The sequence below is a fragment of the Saccopteryx leptura genome, chromosome 9 (genome assembly GCF_036850995.1).
Source record: "Saccopteryx leptura isolate mSacLep1 chromosome 9, mSacLep1_pri_phased_curated, whole genome shotgun sequence".
Classification (NCBI taxonomy): domain Eukaryota; kingdom Metazoa; phylum Chordata; class Mammalia; order Chiroptera; family Emballonuridae; genus Saccopteryx; species Saccopteryx leptura.
Window position 1 is genome coordinate 58,724,336 of NC_089511.1, and position 18,046 is coordinate 58,742,381.

The 18,046-nt window shown below is 37.9% G+C and overlaps 1 non-coding gene across 1 annotated transcript; it reads left to right on the top strand.

The window, feature by feature from the left end:
* The first annotated feature begins 15,709 nt into the window (after window positions 1-15,709).
* LOC136381661 (small Cajal body-specific RNA 4) lies at window positions 15,710-15,838 on the top strand. Its single transcript, XR_010747140.1, has one exon. It is a non-coding gene; the product is annotated as a small Cajal body-specific RNA 4 (non-coding RNA).
* The last annotated feature ends 2,208 nt before the right edge of the window (window positions 15,839-18,046 follow it).

Sequence of the window (18,046 nt, forward strand, 5' to 3'; positions counted from 1 at the left end):
CATGCATGAATACAGTATTAAATTAAAGGATACACACATGAAAGAAATTTAAAAAATGACAAAAACATAAGCATATAGGGTGTGACTAAAATTGCAGTAATTTTAGAATGTGTTTGAACTTAAGTGACCATCAACTTACAATAGACTGCTATAAACATAGTTTGGTGTATATAAAGCACATGTTAACCACAAACCAAAAAATCTATGAGATATATAAGAAATAATGGGAAGAGAATCCATACACAATACTTTAGAAAGTCATCAACATAAAAGAAAACAGAGCAAGGGAATAAGTAAGGAACAGAGAAGGACTACAAAAATGATCAGAAAACAATAATAAAATGGCAATAACTACATACTTATCAGTAATTACTTTAAAAATAAGTGGACTAAATGCTCTGTAAAAAGACACAGGGTGGCTAAATGTATAAAATGAACAAACCAAGATTCTAACATATGCTGCCTACAGACACCTACTTCAAATCAACAGACTGAAAGTAAAGAAATGGGAAAACATATATTACACAAATTAAAATAAAAAATCTGAGGTAGCAATACTTATATCACACAAAATGGACTTTAAAACAAAGGCTTTGACAAGAGACAAGGAAGGGTATTTCATAATGATAAAGGAATTAATACAACATTATGATATAACTCTCACAACATCTAAATACACTATCTATATACAAGCACATAAATATATATAGCAAATAGTGGCAAACATAAAAGTAGAGATGAACAGTAATGCAGTCATACTAGGGTATTTTAACACCCCATCCAGACAGATAAATCAATGAAGAAACAGTGGACTTACATGACACCTGAGAACAGGAATTAATTGATATTTCTAGAACACTTGACCCCAAAGAAGCAGAATATACATTCTTTTCAAGTGTACGTGGAACATTTTCCAGAATAGACCACAAGTTAGGTCACAAACAACTCTCAATACATTTAAGAAGATTAAAATTATATCAAACATCTCCAATCAGAATGGAATAAAACTAGAAGTTATTTACAAGAAGAAAACTGAAATCACAAACAAACATGTCAAGGCTAAATAACATGCCACTAAACAATGAATGGGCTAACAATGAGATGAAGAAAACATCAAAGATTCCTAGAGACCAATGAAAATGAAAATACAATGACTCAAAGTCTATAGAACACAGCCACAGTGGTTCTAAGAGTGAAATTTATACCAATACAGGCCTACCTGAAAAATAAAATTAAATAAACAATGTAACCTTATACCTAAAGGAGCTAAAAAGAAGAAAAAATAGAGCCCAAAGTGAATATAAGGAAGGAAGAAATAAAGGTAAGTGTGGAAATAAACAAAATAGGGTCTGAAAAAGAATAGAAAAATCAATAAAACCAAAACCCAATTATTTGAAAAGATAAACAAAATTGATAAACTTTTAGCCATACTCATCAGGAAAAAAGAGGGTCCAAATAAAGAAAATAAGAAAAGAAAGAGAAGACATGACAACTGACACCAAAGAAATACAAAGGATTATCAGAAAATAATATTAATAATTATATTCCAACAGTTGGAGAAATGGGAAGAAATGGGTCAATTCCTGGACACATACAGTCTTTCAAGTCTGAGTCAGGAAGAAACAGAACATCTGAACAGACAAATACCGGTAACTACTAGCAATATCAAACTAGTAATCCACCCCCCCCCCCAATTAAAAAGCTCTGGACCAAATGGCTTCACAGGTAAAGTTTAGCACACATTCAAAAAATGATTTATACTTATTTTTCTCAAACTATTTCAAAAATTGAAGATGAGGGAAGGGTCCCAAGCTCATTTTACTATTCCAGCATTACCCTGATACCAAAACCAGACAAAAACACTACAAAGAAGATAATTACAGACCAATATTTCTGATGAACGTAGATGCTAAAATCCTCAACAAATTATCCAAGATAGTAGTGGAGTAGGTTGATATCACACTCATCTACCAGGACCAAAGTGGAATTATGAAGTGAAATTACAAAGTGGAATAACATACAGAACAATCAACCTGAATAACCAACTGAAGATGAGCAGGAGAGATGTCTCATAACCAAGGATCTACAGAAGAAGCCACACTGAGACTGGTAGAAATAGTGGAAATGCAAAAAGAGCTGAGATTTGGAAGATATAACTCAGCTGCGGGGGTTCCCTTCAGAAGTGTGGGATCTCAACCCCAAGCCAGTCTCCCCAGCCTAGAGCACCAGAACTTGGAAGAGGCACCAACATAAGCTCTGGCTATGAAAATCAGTAAAGATTCTGTTTAGCAGATATATCATATTTCCCCATGTATAAGATGCACCTTAATTTGGGGACAGGAAATTTGAAAAAAAAATGTATTACATAAAGTTACTGAACTCAAGTTTTACTTATCATAAAATTCATACAACCCCTCATCACTGTCAAAACTCCCATCCATTAGCTTGTGCTCATCTGTGTCTGCTAATAAATCACTGTCTTCATATGTGCACTCATCCTCAGTTCCATCTATGGCACTTGAAATGCCACACTTCTTAAATGACTTGAGAACTATCTCAATCTTGATATTATCCCAGGATCTTTTCACCCAGGTACAAACTTCTTCTATAGTTGGTTTCTTCATTCTTCCTGCTAGTGTCAAATTGTCCCCAGAAGACTTTATCCATTGATTCCATTCATCTCTTGTGGCAGCTTTGAAGGGTTTGTTAATGCTGACATCAAGTGGTTGGAGCTGGGATGTCTAGCTTCCAGGTATGACAGCAAGTTTTGTTTTTTGCTCTACAGCAATCTTCTTTGTGTTTTTTTGTTATGTGTACCCTGAACTGATCAAGCACCAATAGGGCAGGTTTGTGTAAGAGCTCACCTGGTCTCCTCCAAACTTTCTAAAACCAGATTTTCATCCCATCCTGATCCATCCAACCCTTGTCGTGAATGTGGACAATCATGAGGAATGTCTTCTTTTGGCATTGTTTTGCATTTGAAAATCAGCATAGGAGGCAGCTTAGTTCTGTTGGCACAACAAGCTAGAACCACTGTATAATGGCTCTTTTCACGTCCACTTGCTTCACAGTTACAGTTTTCACCCTCTTCCTGTCAACAGTTTTGTTATCTGGGACATCAAATTGAAGGGGGATTTCATCCATATTTGCAATCTGTCCTAACTCAAACTGATATATTTTCCAACATTGAATGACAAAACAATGAAATTCAAAGACCTTCTGCTCGTAGCTTTCAGGCATCTTTTGGGCAAGTCTGGTACATGTACACATGCTTAGTTCGTTCTGTTTCATGAACCTGAAGCACCAATTGTGTCCTCCTTTGAAATCAGTAACTTCTTTTTCATCAGCAAATCTTCTTGCTTCATGCTGAACCATCTTTGTAAACACAGGAATTCCAATTGCCCTTTGTTCTTCAATCCATATCTTCAATTTCTTCTCTAAATCAGGCCATTTTGCTGACTTGCCTCTCATGGCCTTCTTCTGTCATGACATTTTCAGTAGGGTTTCTTCTTCCCATAGCCAGTCTCAGATTGATTGCTCAGTTGAAGGAGGACCAAACTTACATTCAGCAACACAGTTTTCATTCACTTTTGCAAACTGGATCACTTTTAACTTGAATTCAGCACTGTACAAAAATTTTTTTCTGAGCCATTTCTAGGCAGAACATGGCAAATTGTAACTTACCATAATATACCAGTAACAAGTGCAAAACAATTAGCAAAAAGACAACAAGCACAAAAAATCAAAAAATGCAAGTAAAAATAATCTACAACAGTGAGCTCAAAAACAAGCACAAAAAAGCAAGAAATGCAAATAAAATAACTACAATCACTGTATAAAATGCACCCTGTTTTTAGACCCCAATTTTCTGGGAAAAGGGTATGTCTTATTCATGGAGAAATACAGTAGGTGGGAGTCTGGTAGGCACACAGGTGTCCTCTTAAAGGGGTACTGCAGAAAATATCACACATAGCACTCACCCTGGGCTCCAGTAGAGAGGGGAGAATGGAATAGAGTCCTGTGAGGAGAGACTGGGGTTTGTGGCTTTCAAGAGAAAGACAGTTACCTACAAGAGAGCTCCCATTAGACTGTCAGTTTATTTCTCAACAGAAACATTACAGGCCAGAGGGATTGGCATAAAATATTCAAACTGATGAAAAGCAAGGACCTACAACCAAGACTACTTTACTCAGCAAGGCTATCATTTAAAACTAAAGGAGAAATAAAGACCTTCACAGACAAGAAAAAGATAAAGTAGTTTGTTACCACAAAACTAGTATTATAAGAAATGTTAAAGCATTTAACCCTACCAAGATGAGGAATTAAGGGCCTTCCTTAAGAAGAATAACAGAGGAATATAGTTAAAAGAATAAAAGGACCGATCCATATGTATCAATAATCACTTAAAGTGCCTAAATGGCTTAAATGCTCCAATAAAAAGACAGTATGGAGTTACCTCAAAAAATTAAAAATGAAACTGCCTTATGATCTAGTGATTCCATTTCAAGGAATGTATCTAAGAAACACAAAACACTAGTTTGAAAGAATATATGCACCATTATGTTCATTGCAGCATTATTTACAGTAGTTAAAATTTGGAAGCAGCCCAAGTGCCCATCAGTAGATGAGTGGATAAAAAAGCTGTGATACATTTAAATAGTGGAATACTACTTGGTTGTTAAAAAAAGAAATCATATGTTGTGCAGCTCCATGGATGGATCTAGAGGATATTATTTCTAAGTGATTAGCCAGACTGAGAAAGACAAATACCATATAATTTCACTTACATGTGGAACAAAATGAACAAAATAAACTAACACACAGATAATAAGAACAGACTCCTAGATACAGAGAGTAGACTCACAGCTGTCAGGCAGGAAAGGGTTGGAGGGCTGGGTGAAAAAGACAAAGGGATTAAGCAAAAAAAAAAACCCCAAACAACCCACAGACAGACAACAGCATGATGATCACCAGAGGAAAAAAGGTGTGGGAGAAGGTAGAAGAAGGTAAAGGGGTGATAAATGGTGATAAAAGAAGACTTGACTTGGGGTGGTGAACACATAATACAATATACAGATAATGTATTCTATAATTGTATCCCTGAAACCTATATAATTTTATTAACTAATGTCACCCCAATAAATTCAGTTTTTAAAAAAATCCTCAATAAAATATTAGCAAACAATTTATCAATACATTAAAAAGAACATACACCAAAATCAAAGGGAATTTATTCACAAACTAGCCGGGTTCAATATCCACAAATCAATTAATATTATATACCACATAAACAAAATGAATGATAAAAATTATATGATCATATCAGTAGATATAAAAAAAGTATTGGACAAAATCCAACATCCATTTATGATAAAACTCTCAGCAAAGTGGGGAGAGAGAAAATATACCTCAACATAATAGAAGTCATACATAACAAATCCACAACTAACATTATACTCAACAGCTAAAAGCTTTTGCTTTAAGATCAGAAACAAGACTTATGGTGGTACAGTGGATAAAGCATCACCCGGGAATGCTGAAGTTGCCGGTTCAAAACCCCAGGCTTTCTCAGTTAAGGCACATATGAGAAGCAACTACTATGAGTTGCTTCCCACTCCTATCCCCCTACTCTTTCTCCTCTCTGTAAAAATCAATAAAGAAGACCTTAAAAAAAAGATCAGAAACAAGACAAGGATATATACTTTACCAATTTTATTCAACATAGTATTGGACATCCTAGTCACTAGAATCAAAGACACACACAGACACATAAAATAAAATAAAATAATAAAATAAAATGCATCCAAATTGGAAAGAAATAAGTAAAACAAACTATCATTACTTGTGGATGACATGGTACCAGCTAGAAAGAACCCTAAAACATTCACCAAAAACTATTAGAAGTAATAAATAAATAAAAAACTATTAGAAAAAGAAATTAAGAAAAAAGTCTCATTTACAATTGTGTCAAAAAGAATAAAGCAATTAGGAATAAATTTAACCAAGATCTGTAAAAGATCTGTATTCAGAAAATTATAAGACATTGAAGAAAGAAATTGAAGAAGATACAAATAAATGAAAGGATATACTGTGCTCAGGTATAGGAAGAATTAACATTGCTTTGTTTTGTTTTGTTTTATAAATAAATTTTTATTTTAATAGGGTGACATCAATAAATCAGGGTACATACATTCAAAGAAAACATTTCCAGGTTATCTTGTCATTTAGTTCTGTTGCATACCCATCACTCGAAGAGAGATCATCCTCCGCCACCCTCCATCCAGTTCTCTCTGTACCCCTCCCCCTCCCCCTTTCTCTCCTTCCCTCCCCCCACCCCCATAGCCACCACACTCCTGTCCATGCCTCTTAGTCTCGCTTTTATGTCCCATCAATGTATGGAATCCTGCAGTTCCTGTTTTTTTCTGATTCGCTTATTTCACCCCGCACAATGCTACCAAGACTCCACCATTCCTCTATAAGTGATCCAATGTCACCATTTCTCCTAGGTGAATAATATACCATGGTGTATATGTGCCCCATCTTCTTCATCCAGTCCTCTATTTTTTTTACAGTGATTAAAAGCCTTTAAGCAAACTCTTGGCCAATACAGCAAGAATCCCTAAAAGATTAGTGTCCTTAACATGTTCCCCAAGTCCAAGTTGGCCCCATCACCATGCCAAATCCCTGAAAAATGCAACCCAACCACAGTTCAGTCTGTTAGGAGCTGTCACAGGGAGCAGGAGTCCAGGAAATTTCCCCACAGGAAAAGTCCGCATGGCACTGGAATTGTTGTCACCATTCTATACTTTGCAGCTCATGTCCAAGTCCCAATGACCGCTGCTTCTAGCTGGTAATGATTCAGGTAGACTGGAAAAAGCCATTTGCAGCATGCATGGATATGGAGCTTCTGTTCTCCTCTGCCTGGAGAGTTGAGACCAGGTTGCTTTTCCCTGGAGCTCTGCGACTGTGGCCTGGTAAAGAGAACCTTGGGATACACTAAGCTGGGTGGCAAAGGTAAATTCATAATACAAGTTGGCAAAAGGAGGAAAGAGAGCTCTAAATTAGGAGTAGGTCCCAGCCTGAAATATGAGTGGGGCATTGAAGTAGGAGGAATAAAGGAAACACTATATATTAAGCAAAGCAGCAGAAAATAGGACTATCAACACCCACAACAGAGATCTTTGAGGGAAGAATAAAAAACCTGACTGTTCAGGCAAAACATAGTTAAGTGGCCCTTGTGCGAATGAGATCAGTTTACCTGCTTCTTGGAAGAAATACCCTAGGCTCGTCCACAGTGTCGTAGATGGGGCCGACGGCCCTGGGCACCTTCAGCCTTCAGTGGCAAACCCCAGCTTTCTGAGCAAGGTTAGGTCATAGGTGGCTGGAGCAGGGCTGGAAGAGACTGAACCCTCCCTTAGAGGAGCGAGGGGGAAGCCCACCTTCCAGTGTCCCTGTTTCCTCCCAGCAGAGGCATGTAAGCCTGGCAGGCTTTAGCTCAATGACCTTCCTTTCCACTATTGAAGCAGGACCCAGATGGCATCCTATGAGACCCCTTTGGGGTGTTGGAGCCTTTAAGGGTGTATCCTAAAAGCTGGTAGTTCCCCTGATCTCTATTGGGCTTTTTCTGCCTCTAGGTATCTTAAAAGCCATTCTCAGAAGATCTCGCTGAGGGGTTTGAGGATCCCCATCCACCTATATAAATCTTTTCCATATATCTGGAGCTATTGGAAAAAAGACAGAACAGTGTTATTAGCTAGATCTAATAAAGAAGGTAGTAGTTTGCAGGCGAAAGAGATTTGGTGTCTCCTGTTCATCAGCATTCAAAAGAAATGTAATTTTTTTTTTTTAAGTAAAAAGCATGATATGGTAGACCCGTCGGAGTCATTGGCCTGGTGTGCAGGATTCCCGGGTTCGATTCCTGGCCAGAGCACACAGGAGAAGCGCCCATCTACCTCTCCACTCCTCCCCCTCTCCTTCCTCTTCGTCTCTCTCCTCCCGCCCGCAGCCAAGGCTCCACTGGTGCAAATCCACCCTGAGCACTAAGGATGGCCCCATGGCCTCTGCCCCAGTCGCTAGAATGGCTCCGGTTGTAACAGAGCAACATCCCAGATGGGCAGAGCATCCCCCCCGGTAGGCATGCCAGGTGGATCCCAGTCAGGTGCATGCAGGAGTCTGTCTGACTGCCTACCCATCCCCATCCTCAGAAATATACAAAAAATAAATAAATAAAAGAAAAAATACTAAAAAAAAAAAAAAAAAAAGGGGGGGGGCATTCCCTTGTGCTAAAGCTCCAGGGAACATGGAGTGAGCTTGAGTATGTCCTATGAGACATGGAGATCTCTGTTGACATATAAGTCTTTGAAGAAGGAGGAACTGCTGAAATAGTTTATCAGCATTTGTCCCTAAGACAGCAGTCTTTATAGTGGGAACACCATATGTAAATATTTGCTGTCTGTCTATAGATTAAGGGGGGAATATGGCAAATGCTGAAAAGCCATGATCTTTGTGCCGCTCCCCTCCCCCAACTCCCTCCCTCTCCTCCCCCCACCCTGTAATCCCAACACTGTTGTTCATGTCTCTGAGTCTCATCTTTATGTCCCACCTATGTATGGAAACATATAGTTCTTAGTTTTTTCTGATTTACTTCTTTCACTCAGTATAATGTTATCAAGGCCCATCCATGTTGTTGTAAAAGATCCTATGTCATCATTTCTTATGGCTGAGTAGTATTCCATAGTATATATATACCAAAGCTTTTTAATCCACTCGTCCTCTGATGGACACTTGGGCTGTTTCTAAATCTTTGCTATTGTGAACAATGCTGCCATAAACATGGGGGTGCATTTCTTCTTTTCAAACAGTGCTATGGTGTTCTTGGGGTATATTCCTAACAGTGGTATAGCTGGGTCAAAAGGCAGTTTGATTTTTAATTTCTTGAGGAATCTCCATACTGTTTTCCACAGTGGCTGCACCAGTCTGCATTCCCACCAGCAGTGCAGGAGGGTTCCCTTTTGTCCACATCCTCGCCAGCACTTATTCTGTGTTGTTTTATTGATGAGCGCCATTCTGACTGGTGTGAGGTGAAATCTCATTGTGGTTTTAATTTGCATTTCTCTAATCATTAGTGATGTTGAACATTTTTTCATATGCCTATTGGCTATCTGTGTGTCCTCTTTGGAGAAGTGTCTATTCATTTCTTTTGCCCATTTTTGGATTGGATTGTTTGTCTTCCTGGTATTAAGTTTTACAAGTTCTTTATAAATTTTGTTTATTAACCCCTTGTCAGACGCTATGTCAAATATACTCTCCCATTGTGTAGTTTGTCTTTTTATTCTGTTCTTATTGTCTTTAGCTGTGCAGAAGCTTTTTAGTTTGATGAAGTCCCATTTGTTTATCCTGTCTTTTATTTCACTTGCCTGTGGAGACAAATCAGCAAATATATTGCTGCGAGAGATGTCCGAGAGCTTACTGCCTATGTTTTCTTCTAAGATACTTATGGTTTCACGGCTTACATTCAAGTCTTTTATCCATTTTGAGTTTATTTTTGTGAGTGGTGTAAGTTGGTGGTCTAGTTTCATTTTTTTGCAGGTAGCTGTCCAGTTTTCCCAACACCATTTGTTGAAGAGGCTGTCTTTACTCCAATGTATGCTCTTACCTCATTTGTCAAATATCAGTGGTCCATAGAGATGTGGGTTTATTTCTGAGTTCTCTGTTCTGTTCCATTGATCTATGTGCCTGTTCTTATGCCAGTACCATGCTGTTTTGAGTACAATGGCCTTATAATATAACTTGATATCTGGAAGTGTGATACCTCCCACTTTTTTCTTCCTTTTCAGGATTGCTGAGGCTATTCGTGTTCTTTTTTGGTTCCATATAAATTTTTGGAATATGTGTTCTATGTCTTTGAAGTAAGTCATTGGTATTTTCATTGGTATTGCATTGAATTTAAAATTGCTTTGGGTAATATAGACATTTTAATGATGTTTATTCTTCCTAACCATGAGCATGGTATATGCCTCCACTTATTCGTGTCTTCCCTGATTTCTTTTATCAATGTTTTATAATTTTCCAAGTACAAGTCTTTAATCTCCTTGGTTAGATTTATTCCTAGGTACTTTATTTCTTTGGTTGCAATGGTAAAGGGGATTGATTCCCTGATTTCTCTTTCTGACAGTTCATTATTAGTGTATAAAAATGCCTCTGATTTCTGAGTATTGATTTTATATCCTGCCACTTTGCCAAATTCATTTATCAGGTCTAGTAGTTTTTTGACTGAGACTTTAGGGTTTTCTATATACAATATCATGTCATCTGCAAATAATGATAGTTTTACTTCTTCTTTTCCAATTTGGATGCCTTTTATTTCTTTTTCTTGTCTGATTGCTGTGGCGAGGACTTCCAGAACTACGTTGAATAAGAGTGGTGAAAGGGGGCACCCCTGCCTTGTTCCTGATCTTAAGGGGATTGCTTTTAATTTTTTCCCATTGACTATGATGTTGGCTGTGGGTTTGTCATAGATTGCCTTTATCATGTTGAGGTATGTTCCCTGTATTCCCACTTTGCTGAGAGTTTTGAACATGAATGGGTGCTGGACTTTATCAAATGCTTTTTCTGCATCTATTGAAATTATCATGTGTTTTTTCTCCTTTCTTTTGTTCATGTGATGAATCACATTGATTGATTTGTGAATATTGTACCAGCCTTGCCTCCCAAGAATAAATCCTACTTGATCATGGTGTATGATTTTTTCCATATATTGCTGGATCCGGTTTGCTAATATTTTATTGAGGATTTTTGCATCTAAGTTCATCAGGGATATTGGCTTATAATTTTCTTTTTTTGTGTTGTCTTTGCCTGGTTTTGGAATCAGAATTATTCTCACCTCATAAAAGGAGTTTGGAAGTCTTCCTTCCTCTTGAATTTTTTGAAATAGCTTGAGAAGGATAGGAGTTAGTTCTTCTTTGAATATTTGTTAGAATTCATTTGTGAAGCCATCAGGCCCAGGACTTTTCTTTTTCGGGAGTTTTTTGATAGCTGTTTCAATCTCATTTGTTGTAATTGGTCTGTTTAGGTTTTCTGATTCTTCCAGATTGATTTTTGGAAGACTATATGATTCAAGGAATTTGTCCATTTCATCTAGGTTGTCTAGTTTTTTGGCGTACAGTTCTTCATAGTATTTTCTTACAATATTTTGTATTTCTGTTGTGTCCGTTGTTATTTCTCCACTCTCATTTCTAATTTTATTTATTTGAGTCCTCTCTCTTTTTTTCTTGGTGAGTCTTGTTAAAGGTTCATCGATCTTGTTTACCTTTTCAAAGAACCAGCTCCTGGTTTCATTGATCCTCTGTATTGTTTCTTTAGCCTCTATGTCATTTATTTCTGCTCTGATCTTTATTATTTTCTTCCTTCTACTAGCTCTGGGCTTTACTTGCTGTTCTTTTTCTAGTTCTTTTAGATGCAGGGTTAAGCTGTTTATTTGAGCTTTTTCTAGCTTCTTGAGGTATGCCTGTAATGCTTATAAACTTCCCTCTCAGGACTGCTTTTGCTGTGTCCCATAAATTTTGAGTTGATGTATGCTCATTATCATTTGTTTCTAGGAATTTTTTAATTTCTTCTTTGATCTCAATGTTAACCCATTCATTGTTTAATAACGTGCTATTTAGTTTCCAAGTGTTTGAATGTTTTTCAATTTTTCTATTGTGGTTGATTTCTAGTTTAATGCCATTGTGATCAGAGAAAGTGCTCGATATGATTTCAATCTTCTTAAATTTGTTGAGCCCGCTTTTGTGCCCTAACATGTGGTCTATTCTAGAGAATGTACCATGAGCGCTTGAAAAGAATGTATATTCTGCTCTTTTAGGGTGAAAGGTTCTGAAGATATCTATTAAATCGAGTTGATCTAATATGTCCTTTAAGTCTGCTGTTTCTTTGTTAATTTTCTTTCTTGAGCACCTATCTAATGATGTTAATGGGGTATTGAAATGTCCTACTATTATAGTATTGCTGTTGACCTCGCCCTTTAAGTCTATCAAAGTCTGCTTTATATATTTAGGTGCTCCTATATTAGGTGCGTAGATATTTATAATGGTTATATCTTCCTTTTGGATTGCTCCCTTTATCATTATGTAGTGACCTTCTTTATCTCTAACTATGGTCTTTGTTCTAAAGTCCATTTTGTCTGATATAAGTATTGCTACCCCAGCTTTTTTTTCATTTCCATTTGCGTGAAATATTTTTTTCCATCCTTTTATCTTCAGTCTGTGTGCATCTTTTGATTTAAGGTGTGTCTCTTGTAGACAGCATATGTATGGGTCCTGTTTTCTTATCCACGCAGCTACCCTATGTCTCTTGATCGGATCATTTTATCCATTAACATTTAAGGTTATTACTGATATGTAATTGTTTATTGCCATTTTTTTTCTTTAAAACTGTTTTTCTCTTTTGCTATATTCTTTTTTTCGTTTGATCTATTTACAACAGGTCCCTTAGCATTTCTTGCAGCCTTGGTTTGGTTGCAGTGAAATCCTTGAGTTTTTATTTTTGTCTGTAAAGCTTTTTATTTCTCCTTCAATTTTAAATGATAGCCTTGCTGGATAAAGTAGTCTTGGTTGTAGGTTCTTGTTCTGCATTACTTTGAATATTTCTTGCCATTCCCTTCTGGCCTCAAGTGTTTCTGTTGAGAAGTCAGAAGTCATCCTTATGGGGGCTCCTTTGTAGGTGATAGTCTTTTTTTCTCTAGCAGCTTTTAATATTTTCTCTTTATCATTTAGCTTTGGTAATTTAATTATGATGTGTCTTGGTGTTGGTTTCTTTGGGTTTCTCCTTAATGGAGTTCTCTGTGCTTCCTGAACATGTGAAACGTTTTCCTGCCTTAATTGGGGGAAGTTTTCCGCTATAATATGTTTGAACAAAGTCTCTATCCCTTGTTCTTTCTCTTCTTCTTCAGGAACCCCTATGATGTGGATGTTATTTCTCTTCATGTTGTCACAGAGCTCTCTTAGAGTTTCCTCAGACTTTTTGAGTCTCTTTTCTTTTTTCTGCTCTGCTTCTGTGCCTTTATTTATTGTGTCCTCTAACTCACTGATTTGATTCTCTGCTTCATCCATCCTGCTTTTAATTCCTTCCATTGTATTCTTTATTTCAGATATTGTATTTGTCATTTCTGTCTGATTCTTTTTTATTATTTCAATGTCCTTTTTTATATTTGTTATCTCTTTATTTAGGTTTTCGTAATGGCCATCTAAGGTGGTTCTAATATCTTTGAGCATCCTAACAATCGTTATTTTAAACTCTGCATCTTATAATTTGGTTATATCTGATTCACTTAGGTCCTTTTCTGGGGATTTCTCTTGGTTTATTTGTGTTGTATTTCTCTGCCTCCACATTTTCTCTTCCCGGGAGTGGCTGTGATCACGTGCTCGGGTGCACAAGGGATGGTGGCCTTGGCCTTTGCCCCACCCCCGTGTGTGACGTTATACTCGGTCCTGAGGGCACTGGCGAGCACCTTTGCTCAGCTATGGGTCTCCGCCTGTTTCCGAGCTTTCGCCCTGCCTTTGCAGGATGATCCCACTCAAGGAACAGCTGCTAGCCTTGGCTCTACCACCAGACAGGGCTGCGTGCCCAAGCTCAGCTCCGTAGCGGAACTCCGCCTCTTCTGGGCTTTTGGCTCCACCCCCGCAGGAGGAGCTGGCTACCAAGTCAGACAGCAAGCCTGGGTTGCTCGGGCGGGGAAGGGATGTGCTCCTCTGCCCTTGCTCCGGGGCTGGTTTCTACTCTTCCCGGTTTCCCGCCCTTCTCCCGGAGGCTGGATTACAGGCTGCTGGCAGCTGAGCTTGGCGGCTTTTGCATGCCCCCTTCTCCCTAGCTGGGCAAGATTGAGCTCACACCTGAGCCCAGTGGTGGCCAGCCGGCTTCCAACCCTGCCAGCAGAACAGCGCTTTTGTCTCCCGCTGCTGCCCGCCCTCCAGCGCGCCCTCAGCCGCGTGGGTGGGGGCATTGCAGCTCGAACCCTAAGACTCACTACTGTAGACCCGAAAGCTCCCTCCTTCTATGTGACTCTGCTCTGAATGCTGCGGGGGAGCTTGTTTGGCTGCTCTCCTGCTTCCCTTTGCTGGTATTGCTGTTTCCGGGGGAAATATTCACTTCAGCTTTGGGGAGTGACTCGTCCCAAGGGTTAGGGTGGCTATCTCCCAAAATGTTTCTCCCTATGCCTCCTAGATTACACTCTCTTCCTGTTACTGTGGTTCTCTCCCCTCTCCCTCCGTCCCCAGGAGCCCCGGGTGAGTGTTTGTGAGAGAGATGTTCTGCATGGCCCCTTTAAGAAGGATCCTGGGTCTGAGAAATCAGACTCTCTCACAAACAATATCCTGACTTGTTTCCAGCTAAATACTGTCCTTACGCTTCTTCTGGGCTCTGGGTCTGCAGGCTGGGGCTTTGTTCCTGGGGCTCAGGACCATTTCTCCTCTGCTAAACTCACTTCCCGCCACGCGAGTCTCTCTCTGCTGCTGTTCGCTCCGAGAAGCTGGGTAGCCCTCTCCGCGTTTCCGCTTTTCCTACCAGTCTCTGTGTGGCTTCTTCAGCGTTCCTTGGTTGAAGAGTCCTTTTAGTTTAGTCCAAAGTTGGTTTTTCCAGCTGATAGTTCATAAAATTAGTTTGTAATCCACTTTGGTTCTGGGAGGTAGATGCTGGTACGTCCATCTACTCCAGCGCCATCTTGTCTCTCCTCCAAGAATTAACATTGTTAAAATGTCCACACTACCTAAAGAAATTTGCAGATTCACTGCAATCTTTATCCAAATATCAATGATATTTTTCACAGAACTAAAATAAATAAATCTAAATTTTATGTGGAATTATAAAAGACCCTGACTAGTCAAAGCAATGTTGAGAAAGAAGAATAAAGTTGGAGGTGTCATGCTACCTAATATCAAATCATAATGCAAGGGTCAAAGTAATTAAAGTAGTATGGTACTGGCATAAAAGCAGACAACTAGACCAATAAACAATAAGAGAACCTAGAAATAACTTCACACCTGGTCAATTAATATATGACAAAGGAAGCAAGACTATAGAATGGGTAAAGATTGTCTCTTCAAGAACAGACAAATAGCCAACAGGTATATGAAAAGATGCTTATCTTCACTAGCTATTTGAGAAATGCAAATCAAAACTACAATGAAATACCACTTCATACCAGTTAGATTGTCTATTATCAACAAGACAGCTAATAACAAGTGTTGGAGAGGTTGTGGAGAAAAAAGAACACTTATTCAATATTGGTGGTAATGCAAAATAGTACAACCATCATGGAAGAAACTATTGTGTTTCCTCAAAAATTTAAGAATAGAATTATCATATGACCCAGCAATTCCTCTATTGGATATCTACCCTCAAAACTAAAAAACATTGGTATGTAAAGACACATGCACCCCCATGTTCATCTCAGCATTATTCACAGTGGCCAAGACATGGAAATAACCAAAGTGTCCCTCAGTAGAAGATTGGATAAAGAAGGTGTGGTACATATATACAATGGAATACTACTCAGCCATAAGAAAAGATGACATAGTGACATTTATAACAACATGAATGGACCTTGAAAACATTATATTGAGTGAAACAAGTAAATCAGAAAAAAGCTAAGAACTATGATTTCACGCATAGGTGGAATATAAAACAGACTTATGGACATAGATAAAAGTGCAGTGGTTCTGGAGGACTAAGAAGGCTGAGTCTGATGAAGCAAGACTCTGCTGATATAATCCTCCTAGAAAAAAGGGTTGGAAAGAGCAGCCCTTATTGAAGAATATCACAGGGCTGACTGTGCTAACCAACATTTTGAAGAAAAAAAAAAGTGCAGTGGTTACCATGGGGAAGAGAATGTGGGGGAGGGGGAAGGAAACTTGAGTGAGTGGGAGAGGGAAAGGGGTTACAGGAAGAGTGTAAAGAAGGACAAATATAAGGTGACAGAAAATGATTTGACTTTGGGTGATGAGTATAAAACATAATCAACAGTTCAAATGCTATAGAAATATCCATCTGAAATCTATGTACTCTTATTGATCAATGTCACTGTGTTAAAGTTAATTTTCTAAATAAAAATTTTTTAAAAGACTGTCTCTTCAATAAATGGTGTTGGGAAAACTGGACAGTTAAAAGCAAAAGAGTGAAACTGGACCACTTTCTTACACCATATATAAGAATAAACTTAAAATGGATTAAGATAAAGGCAAAACCCAAGAATATATAACTCCTAGAAAAAAAAAAAAAACCATAGTCAATAAACTGGTTGACATGGCTGTTAGTAGAATCTATTTGGATATGTCTCCTCGGGCAAGGGAAGCAAAAACCAAAAAAGATGAGACTGTATCAAACTAAAGAGTTATGCACAGCAAAGGAAATAAAAAAACTAAAAAGACAACCTACTGAATGAGTGAACATAGTTACCAATGATACATCTGATAAGGGGCTAATATTCAAAATTGATAAAAAAAAACACATAAAATTTAACACCAAAAAAATTTTAAAAAATAAAAACTCATAATCCAGTTAATAAATGGGCAGAAGACTGGAATAGACATCTTTCCCCAGAGGACAGATAGCCAACAAGCATATGAGATTATACTCCATATCACTAATCATCAGGGAAATGCAAATTAAAATCAAAATGATCTATTACCTCTAACCTGTAAGAATGACTATCATCAATAAGTCAACAAACAGTAAGTGGTGAAGAAGATGTGAAGAAAAGAAAAGCCTACCTCACTGCTGGTGGGATTGTAAATTGGTGCAGCCACCACAGAAAACAATATAGAGGCCCCCTCAAAAAATAAAAAATAGAACTATTATGTGACCCAGCAATTTCACTTTTTGGTATTTATCCAAAAAAAATCCAAAACACTAATATGAAAAGGTACATGCACCCCTATGTTCATTGTAACATTATTTATAATAGCCAAGATATGAAAGCAACCTTTGAGTTCATCAACAGACAAATGTATAAAGAATAAGTGCTACATATATACAATGGAATATTACTCAGCCATAAAAGAATGAAATCTTGTTATTTGCAACTACATGGATGGACCAGAGTATTTATGCTAAGTGAAATAAGTCAGACAGAAAAAGACAAATACCATATTATTTCACTTATGCAAAATCTAAGAAAACAAAATAAATGAACAAGCAAAACAGAAACAAACTCATAGTACAGAGAACTAATTGTTGCCGGATGGAAAGGGGTTCAGGGATGGGTGAAAAAGGATAAGAGACTGAGAAGTAAAAATTGCCAGTATAAAAATAGTCATGAGGATGTCAAGTACAGCATAGGGAAGGAATATAGCCATTAATACTGCAATAACTATGTATGGTGTCACATGGGTGCTAGACTTATTGAGTCGATCACTTCATAAGTGATATAAATGTGTAATCAATGTGTTGTACACCTGAAACTAATATAACATTGTATGTCAAGTGTAATTGAAAAATGAACAAGTATTTCAGTTTTGGTATATACCTACAGTGGAATATTATTCAGCCATAAACAGTGAGAAACATCTATCATTGTGAAAACATGGATGAACCTTGAGAGTAATTTATTAAGCAAAATAACTCAGAGACAAATACTGTATAATCCCCCTTATATGTGGAATTTTTTTTTAATTAATTTATTTTTTTAGGGGGGGAGAGAGAAAGAGAGAGAGAGAGAGAGAGAGAGAGAGAGAAGGGGGAGGAGCAGGAAGCATCAACTCCCATATGTGCCTTGACCAGGCAAGCCAGGGTTTTGAACCGGCAACCTCAGTGTTTTCAGGTTGACGCTTTATCCACTGCGCCACCAGAGGTCAGGCTATATGTGGAATTTAACTAAGAAAAAACTAAAAACTAAAACAAACTCATGGAAAAAAAGAGATGAGATGAATGGTTGCCAGTGGTAGAGTGGGCGCATGTGTAGTAGGGGAGTGGAAATTGGAGGAAGGTATTGAAAAGGTTCAAACTTCCATTCACAAGATAAATAAGTAGTAGAGATGTAATGAACATGATGACCACA